Source organism: Natator depressus, chromosome 4 (genome assembly GCF_965152275.1).
Source record: "Natator depressus isolate rNatDep1 chromosome 4, rNatDep2.hap1, whole genome shotgun sequence".
Lineage (NCBI taxonomy): Eukaryota > Metazoa > Chordata > Testudines > Cheloniidae > Natator > Natator depressus.
Genome location: NC_134237.1, coordinates 35,049,690 through 35,060,470, shown reverse-complemented (window position 1 = coordinate 35,060,470; position 10,781 = coordinate 35,049,690).

Genomic DNA, 10,781 nt, shown 5'->3' with positions numbered 1-10,781 from the left:
ATCATTGGAAATGCTCAAGATCCGACTCGTTTGGTAGCTCTGTCCTCAGAAGAAAAAGGAGGCTGGCAAAACCAGAAATAGCAATGTCATATGTAGGGGATCCTGGATTTTAAACCAAATAAAGATGCAAACAACAGGCTCCTATGCATTCATATGTATTAACAAAATTCTTGCTGAAGGTGACCTTTAACTTGCAGAATCTGAAAAATCATTGCTGGGGTTGCAAAAACACCGCAAGGCTGTGATTTAATAAGGGGGAAGCAGCCTTTCATTTAGACTTGCCTGGCTTTTGTTTCTGTCACAGTTGTAACAGTGGTAGAAGTTCTACACCCTGTTGAAGCCAATGAAGAAATAAAAAAAAAAAATGAGAGCAGGACTGGGCCTATTGTTTTGTCCCTTAAGAAAAATAAATATTTAAAGGGAAAGTATACATTATTTTACTGCATGGCAGAGAATCTCATCACTCTGAAGCCATAGTAAAAGCATATTTATCTCTGAGGTGACTGACGATGTATTAGGGAAATAATTTACCAAGTAATTCCAGTCTGATATAAATATATATTTGCTTATCTATTTTGCTAAATTCATATTTAACTTTCAAAATACACAGCTGCTTTGGAGGCCATCACTGAGGTTTTTATTCATATAACTCTTATTGTATGTGTATTTATTAATTTGGAGCAACATTTTGAATTTTACATGACGAGCTAAATTCATCAGTGGTGTAACTTTACTGGAGAGAACAGAATTATACCACTGTTACTTACCATAGTATCTATTAATATGCAAAACAAGGAGACAAGTGCACCTGGACTCAGGATATCTGGGTTCTATTCCCAGCTCTCACCCAGACTCCAGTTCTTCGGGGCAGGGACTCGTAGACTTTAAGGTCAGAAGGGACTACGATGTTTGTTCAGTGCCTAGCACAATGGGAGTCCCCAATCGGTTGTAACCACTACATGCTCCTATAATAAAATAATAAATAATGATGCTAACAAAATCTTGTATTTACACACCTACTGTATTATAAAATGTTGTTTAACACAAACAAGATATATTCTGTACAAAATACAAACCTACAAATCTATTATGGGGAACAACAGGACATGTTGTATACATATACATACACGCATCCATGTCTACATCCCCCCTCCTCCGCTACATACACTCACCTACAAGAAACAAAACGTTAAGAGAAGATATATAATAAATCTTTTTGTCAGATAATAGAATCCCAAGTGTGCTGGCCAGATGCTCAAGATTCATGTGTCTTTCTGAGTCAGCAAAAAAATAAATTCCATCAGAATGATTCTTCAAAATAGAATCTCTGCACCAATCAACTCCCCAACACCACCCCTTGACCTGCCCCTTACTGTGGATTCTCCAGCCATGTGTCTGTGGTCATGTCGATCTTCCTGTCAGCATTATTGTCATTTACAGGCTCTGGAACATGAGGCTTATATACAGCAGGTATAATTTTTCACCAGACAAGTTAAGGTTGTACCTAGAGAGAGAAGATCCCTCCTGCGCCATCAGGTCAGAAATCATCAGGTATCACTAACATTTCTTCCTGTTTCACCCTTGAGGTCAGAAGAGTTTCAAAGAATCTGTAGAGTCCCTCTTGGCATTCACTCTTGTATCATCAGTGTCATTTGGAATCTTGTGGTGAAATGCAATACATGGACATTTAGGTCTTGATTCAGCAACATGCTCAAGTATGGGCCTAACTTTAAGCATCTGCTGCAGTTGGATGCCTCACACGCATAAAAAGTTAGTAATGTGCTTAAGTACCTTGCTGAACTGGAATCTTAAAGACTAAGGCCTGATTCTCATTAATACGAAGGCTCCTTTACATCACTACAGCAACTTAAAGGGGTATTAAAGTGGATGTATAAACAGAATTTACTCCCACTTTCAGACCCTCTTTACAAAGTGTACTATACTTTTTTTTGTTACATTGTATTTCTTTCCAGCTTCTCCAAGAATACTTGCCATACAACATTAGCCTTCCAGCAAAGAGGGCAGAGAGAATAATGAAGGGCTGGAATCCCTCATCTCCTGCAACTGAAGAAGGAATAACTATTGTATTGGTCTGAGCAGACAATGAAGGAGGAGGCTGCAGTGTGCCAGTGGAGAAAAAGTACAAAGGTCTGGGAGTTTCACCTTCAGATTCTGGCTATCCTCACAGATCACTGAGAAGACAAGTATAACCTTCCGTCTAGGGAATTCATTCCTGAGAAACTGGGGCTCAGTTGAAAGGAGCAGGCATCTCTAAAGGAGTCCTTGAGATCATGGCACTTATCCGCCTGTTTCAAGAACTCTCTTCGGTGATGCCTTTTATATCTTTCTAAGAGAGCCAGGATTGAAGATACCATGGCGGTGAGCGTGGAGTAAAAATCTAGATAGTTAGGTCGATAAGACTGGAGTGTTTTCATCTACTTTTCAGCACGCAGCACTGAATGTACGTGTGTCTTGGAACCTATCAGTGTTTCTTTAACAAATGTGAAAGGTGAGTGATGGAAAAGCAATTGTTATCTTGGGAAGATTCCCATTAGCAGAATAAGTGAAGTAAGATTGCTTAGACAGAATCAGTGTTAGGCTTGTTCTTGCATCTCCATTATATCTGAACAAATGTGCTCTATCATAAAGAGGGCTGTGTGTCACCGGTGCTGGCAGAGAGGAATAATTGGTACCAGAAGAGATGCCTTTTACCAAAGTATAGCAGGATGCCTGTATTATGCCCTCATTGCTTGGCATCAATTTGTCAGCTGTCACGCTGGTTTCATACTATGGAGAGTGAACGTAGGAAGACAGAAATAAAACAGTTTTTCCAGCATTAACATTGTTCTAGAAATCTACCACCAGCTTCTATACCAGTTAATCCACTTCCCAAAAATACTGTTGCCTTTCTTCTGATGGCCAAATCATCATCTAAATGTGTTTTATCTGTCTGCTTCCAGCATCAGCTAATGTGGAAATATTTATGGAAGTTGTATGTGTACATTTCAGACATCAAGTCCCCAGCGAGTATTTTCAGTAAGCCTACTATGGACTGGTTAGCTATCCTGCATTCATTTTTGAGCAAGTATGAATTATTAGTCATTCTTACATGGGATCCTTTAACACCAATTGATGAGGTCATAAATAGCTCAAAGTGTTCTGAGCTCAAAGTGTCACAGATTAAAAAGGTGAATATCATAATTAAGAAGAAAATGAAATAGATGAAGTGTCTCTTCAACAACCAAAATATTGGTTAAAAACTTGGTAAAAATATTGGTAAAAAAGCCACATTCTGAGGCTTGACTCCAAACCAGACTAATGATGTCTGGTTTTGGGTCCTTACCTTAAGTAAAACGCTGTCCACGTGCAGTCAGATCATACCAAATGCAGCACCGGCCCACGTCATATAAAAAGTGGGACTGTGACAATAGTTGTAAAATTGCTGAATATATTTTCCTCCACTAGAAGTTGTGTATGTAAATTAATCGCCATTTCCATCCTGCCACAGCAGTCGCATCCTCTCTCACTGGTGATTCGGGGGCAAAGGTGTTTTGGTGCCTAAAGATTATGATGGATACTGTCACAGTTTGACTCAGACTCACAATTATCAGACCACTCTGTTTTATTAGCAAAGCTGCTCTGCTAATACATTTAGAAGTGAGCCCCCCGAGTGGGGCTTGTGTCTCTTAATTTATACAGTTTTTTGGAGAACAAGTTACAGAGAAGTTACAGACAAAAGAAGAAAAAGATTTTAGTCACCACCCTTCGAGATCCCTGAGACCAGTCACGTATCTTCAATTACCTGCCACCCTTAATCTCCTTTAACAGCTTCCAGTTAACTTAACTAATTGCCCTTCACACCTTCCATTCTGATGCCTGCTTCTTAGACGTGCTGGCTCTATCTTAATTGCTTCTCCATTCAAAAGCTAACTGTCCCTACGTGTGCTCCCTCAGATACTTTGTAACATGTTTTGGCATGCCCTCTCATATACAATGTATCCAGCATGTCCCCTTATACAACGTTATACTTATACAATGTTATACTTCCACAATACCTACTGGGATTGCCTCTCTGCAGCTTTAGATGCCTACATAACTTTAAAAATCAGAATCAGGGACCAAGAGCCAAACTATATTACCCTAGTTTCATACCATGGTAAAATCGGTGTAATGGAGAAAAGAATCAAGCCCTAGGACTTCAAGCATAAGGAAGTGACAGCAAGAGTTTTTTGGGGAAAGGAACCTTAATATGCAGGGGGAAAAGAGAATTAATCAAAACTAGAAGTGGTAGATTAGAAGGGAAGGGTAGAAGAAAAATGCTAAGAGATAAGGACACAGGAAAGACAAGGAGGGGGAAACAACTATTGGGAAGCAGAAAGGAAGAGAACAGTAACCAAAGCAAGGAAAGAAAAAAGGGGAAAGGAGAATTGAAGAATGGAAAGGGAAAGTAAGCAAAAGAAAATATGGTCTAGCAGGAAAGTATTTTATTTTCCCTTCTCCATATCTGCTACTTCCACTTGCATTATAACAGCAGGTCTCCCCTTTAACTTCAACCATGGATGTTTCCTGCATCTGTGACAAAACCCCCACAAGTCATCAACAGAATTTAGACCTGGAAACTGTAGCACAGACCTCTGCCACTTGAGCTAAAGGAGTAACTCCATTACTTGGTAGTAGTAAAAAGAAAAGGAGTACTTGTGGCACCTTAGAGACTAACCAATTTATTTGAGCATAAGCTTTCATGAGCTACAGCTCACTTCATCGGATGCATACTGTGGAAAATACAGAAGATGTTTTTATACACACAGACCATTAAAAAAATGGGTGTTTATCACTACAAAAGGTTTTCTCTCCCCCCACGCCACTCTCCTGCTGGTAATAGCTTATCTAAAGTGATCACTCTCCTTACAATGTGTATGATAATCAAGGTGGGCCATTTCTAGCACAAATCCACGTTTTCTCCCCCCCCCCCCCCCCAAAACCCACTTTCCTGTTGGTAATTCAGGGGACACCATCACAGGGCCTAATAACATCAGCCACACTATCAGAGGCTCGTTCACCTGCACATCTACCAATGTGATATATGCCATCATGTGCCAGCAATGCCCCTCTGCCATGTACATTGGGCAAACTGGACAGTCTCTACGTAAAAGAATAAATGGACACAAATCAGATGTCAAGAATTATAACATTCATAAACCAGTCGGAGAACACTTCAATCTCTCTGGTCACTCGATTTCTGATCTCAAAGTGACTATCCTTCAACAAAAAAAACTTCGAAAACAGACTTCAGTGAGAGACTGCTGAATTGGAATTAATTTGCAAATTGGATACAATTAACTTAGGCTTGAATAGAGACTGGGAATGGTTGATTCATTATAAAAAGTAACCTATTTCCGCTTGTTTATTCCTTTCCCCCCCACTGTTCCTCAGACGTTCTTGTTAAACCCTGGATTTGTGCTGGAAATGGCCCACCTTGATTATCATACACATTGTAAGGAGAGTGATCACTTTAGATAAGCTATTACCAGCAAGAGAGTGGGGTGGGGGGAGAGAAAACCTTTTGTAGTGATAAACACCCATTTTTTTCATGGTCTGTGCATATAAAAACATCTTCTGTATTTTCCACAGTATGCATCTGATGAAGTGAGCTGTAGCTCACGAAAGCTTATGCTCAAATAAATTGGTTAGTCTCTAAAGTGCCACAAGTACTCCTTTTCTTTTTGCTAATACAGACTAACACGGCTGTTACTCTGAAACTTGGTAGTAGTAGGAGACGGTTATCCTCTAATGGATCAGCCACTAGAGGGGGATGTAAAACACACTTTGCCTATAAATTACGTGCTTTCCATGTGATTACAAGTCCCTATAGGATCAAAACACTCGATAATCAATTGGAAAATCCGTAAAATTTGACTAGTTTGTACACAGTGTTCACTGTCCCAGGCCCTAGAGATGATTTACTTCTTCTGTGTCTGACATTACCAGCTAGAGAGGTGAAACCCCTCTACAAGAGAAGAAATTTCAGAAGCGTTGCTTAGATGTATAGCTATTGGAGGATAAATGGGAATAAATTATCGAACATCCCATTTGGTGTTTCAGTTGAGGGCATCCTGCTTGAACAACAGTAGAGGATTTGAGGATTAAAAGGGAAGCTTTTAAAAACAAATTTCAAAAGTAAAGTATGCATTTTTCATTGCCAGTCATAATTTTAAGAACATTCAATCCTGATTTGTAATATTTATATTTTGACATATTATACAGATTGGAGATAATTGGATTTAAGCCTTAGCCACTATGCTAGATGAATCAAGTTAGCTTAACAGGAATGAAAAGCCTCAAGATGTAGGCTAGCACATTTGAAGCCATATTAACTGACCATATTCTAGCCTAGATTAAGGTATGTCTACACTGCATATGCCTCATGGTGGCATGTAAAGTACATACACTGCACACACCCCAGCATGGGTATAAATAGCAGTGAAGACAGGCACTGCAGAGGCAAGTAAAAACACACCTGAACACTTAAGGTATGATCCTACACAGCTCTCTACACACCCAAGCCGTGCCTTCCCATCTACACGGCTAGTTGTAGCAGTGTAGGGTCTCACTACCTCCCTGCTACCAGAGTCTTTTTCCACCACAGGGAAAGGTTCTAGCAGCAGGGAAAGGCTCTGACAGCTGCCTGCTGCTAGAGCCTTTCCTTGACACAGGTAAAGACTCTGGTAGGGGGAAAAGTTGGGCAGGGAGGAGCTGCCGGAGCCTTTCCCCTCTGCCTTCCCCCTGCCAGAGCCTTTCACCGCAGCATGTAGCTACACATACCTTACATACTGACACCAGTGGTATGCAGTGTAGACATAGCTTATAACACGGCCAACTAATATGGTTTCCAATTTGTTAGTTTGCATCTGGATAGAGATTTCCAGCTGTGTTAAGCTAGCTCAGTTAACGTGATTGAAATACACACCCGTTTTGCCTGTCAGGACTGAGCCTATGAGTCCAACCCTTCAAGGAGTTTAGAGTCCTCAGCACTTCATAGGATCAGACCTTAAATTATACTGAGATAAAAATACCTGCTATGTGCCTTATTTCATACAATCTCCACTTGAGATGACATCCAAAAGGAAATTTCCCACTAGGGAAATACTGGAACACTTGAGCTGGACCAGTCAACCTGGAAAAAAATACAATTCGGGATCTGATGAAAAAGCCTAGTAACAAATTAAATGATTCTTTGGTAGCAACATAACTGCCATTTTCTTGATGGTACATAAAGAGGAATAAAATCAAGTTTATTCTTCCAGAACTGCACCACCTAAGTGCTTCCAACAATAGTAAAGTCTTATTTTAGGGCAAACCCCTACAAGACATCCCATTGGAGTTACTAACTTGTTTTGTAAGGCAAGCATGGTTTTAAAGAGAAGTAACCAGATATATCTGCTCCTTCTGTGTCCTTGAGACATACTTAGTAAGAAAGTGATGTTTTACACCAGGGGTCTCAAAGTTCCGGCCCGTGGGCCATCTGTGGCCCAAGAACCTCCCAACTGCGGCCCACGGAGGAGACACGCATGCAGCCATGCTGCCAGCAATGTCTGTTGCAGGCACTGCCCCCCCCTCACTGCTCCCATTGGCTGGGGGAGAGGGACAGAGATACCATCACTAGTCGCTGGGCAGAGTCAGCCATGGAGGCAGCATCACTTTTTTCCACAATGAATATAAACAAGTCAAAATACCGAACACACCTATCTGAGGCGCACCTTGTTGCAATCCTGAAGGTTTCAACTGCTCAGTCACTGAGGCCAAACATCAACAAACTGACAGAGCTGAAGCACTCCCAGGTGTCTGGCAAACACTAAAAACTCTCTGGCAGGCGAAGAATTGTATAAAGTCGTATGACAATTTTATTATTTCTAAGAAATTCAAAATAAAAATACAATATAAATGTTTTCTTTTCTGAACACCATCTTCAGTGAGATTATTAGCCTGCTGGGAGGATTTGAGGACTGGTACTGGCCCTAAGGTACATTGAGTTTGAGACCCCCGTTTTACACAATCACTCTTCTTACTGTAACCACATAAGAGTGCAGCAGGAAAGGAAAAGAGAAACAAACAGGAAGGTCTGCCAAGGTGAACAAACAGCAAAATGTAGCAACTAGTTAGGCAAATGGGTATGCACCCTCTTGATCTTATGTATTATATAGAGGAAAGACACATACTACTGATGGAAAGAGGGGAACAACAATACACTCTCCCAGCAGAGGTAAGGATTCAGAGAATTCCATGCTTTTGTAATAGCTTTGCCCTCTCATAGTAGGAGAGTAAAAGTGAAGAATGTACGTAATATACATCCTATATATCACTGTAGTTGTTACTAGTGCCCTTCATCTTTTTCCCCCCAAATGGTAGACCTGCTGCTTTGAGATAGGATGATGCTCAGTTTAATGTTTCAATAGGATGAAACTCCCAAATTGGTGTCCGGTTTGTGTAGAGAAGCATCCTTTAGTGTTGACCACGCTGCAGCTTTGTATACGTCCAGTAGCTTACACCAAGTATGTACAGCTGCTTATGTGTTTGGGTGTTCAGAGTTGAATGAAGGTGAACTGCAGTGAAAAAATCAGTGTTGAGTTAAACCCAGATTTCTCTTCTGATAGTCTGGGGGGAATCATGGGAGCATTCAGCACAAACATAAGTTTTGATTAATGTTTATACAATGTATTTTTTCTCCTTGTAAAAATCTGTTCTCCTGTATTCACTACAGAAGCCCCAGAATCCATCATTCTGGCAGATCACAGACACGAGATGAGTCAGCAAATGTAGCAGACTTCTGGTATCTAGGATTCCTGACAATGATGTACTTGGGGGATCTCTAAAACTACTAGACTGGCAGTGGATTTTCACAGATTTTTTTGTTCTAAGTTACATATAGAATGGCCTGCCTAGTCAGGTTAGTTAGGGCATTAAACACAGAAACCGGTGCCTACCTCAAAATATAACTTTGCATGTCACCTTTTCAGGAGGAGAATTATATAGCGATTTTGCCCTCTACTGGCCAAAGACATCTATTGGAGATCCTTCTTTGTCTGCTCCACAGCCACTACACAGCCTTAGAGTTTTAGCAGAAGTTTCTGCACCTCTGCAAAGCTGAGTGGATCTGTATAACAGTTGATCCCTGGCCATGGCCTTTCTCCTTTCTGAATCACCTCTGCCCCACTCCCAAACCCTACAGCATGTGGAAGTGCACAAAGCCCCTATACAACTGAGCTCCATAGTGAGTATGTGTTACGGACACTCTGCACAGACTCCCTCCCACCTCCTAACTCCTGTGTTGCATGGAACCAAACTTGTTCCATTGCATAGGGGCTCTCTATGGCCATGGAAGTGGCAGTCAGGTTTTGCCCCTATTTATTACTTTAGATTAACATTGGAAATGCTGAGTCATTAATGGGAGGTTGTAGATAATTTTATGCAAGCAATGTATTTATACATTATGGCCAATGTTTCCAAAAATGACCAGTGATTTGGGATGCCTCAATTTTGAGTGTTCAACTTCAGACACCTTTAAAGGGGCCCAATTTTCAGAAAATTCTGCCCTCTGAAAATCAGACCCCTTTTAGATGTCTCTAGTTGGTAATCTGAAATTATTAGTTACTTTGGAAAATCCTGGCCCATATAAATAAACGTGATGTGCCCATCACCAAATGGATGCTGTATATAAAACTCTACCAGTGCTTAAAAGTCAGAAATAGGGCCCAGTGAACCAGCCACAGACCCACCCCAGCGCTAATGTCTGGCCCATCTCTGCAGAAGGGTAGGTGGAAATAAAGGAAGTTAAATGGGCATGAATAAAATCACCCCAAGCTGGATGGACTCAACAGATGCCAAACAAATGTAACCTCCTCATCATTCCAACTCTCGTCCTTTGCACAAAATCAACATCACCGAGCATGAGAAAATTATCCACTTAAAAATCTTTTCTAACAATTCAATTGCATTTCTGGCAGCCCTCTACAACTGACCAGCACACACATCAGAGCACTGTCACCCAAATCCCAAACAAGAACTCCATTTAATTGGTAAGCAAGCCACTATTGCTCACAGAATGGTCATTCATTTTCAAGTGTTTGGGTTGTTTTCCTCCCTCTTTCCTTTACCTTTCTCCCACCCCCTTCACACTTTGCTTCTCAAAAAGCCACAGCTGCAGTAAAACTGTAGATGTGACTGAACACGTGTATACCTAGGAACTGGTTACCTTAGTAACAGCAAGCAAAGCGCTCTAATATTATGCTGCCTTCATTTTCTCTTGTGTTCTTAGTTGTTTGGATAATAGATATGCATACTAAGTATTCAAATCAATATTGATTCCAGCAGATTAGAAGCTGAGTGAATAAGAAAGTAGGGTTGGTTCTGCTTGTAAACTAACAAAAAAAAAAATTGATGAGTTGCCAAATACTCCCCAAAGAACAGACAGGCACTTTGACAACATACCTTTGTTAAATTCAGAGCGTCCATGTACCATTGCACCATCTACAATACAGTACTGTAGCCCTACTAATAATAGCAATCACTGCATTTTGAGATGGTCAGACATCTGCAACTTTGTACTTCTGTTCCACTTACAGCTCCATTAAACAGAGACCCTTTGAGGACTGGGATTCACTTAAAAGATTTATATTATTAGTTTTCTTATATGTTCAAGCAGTATCTGATATACATCAACAATTTGTGCTGTGCAATTGGCCATGATTAGTTACGGCTACTTTATCCAAAACCAAAGTAATAAA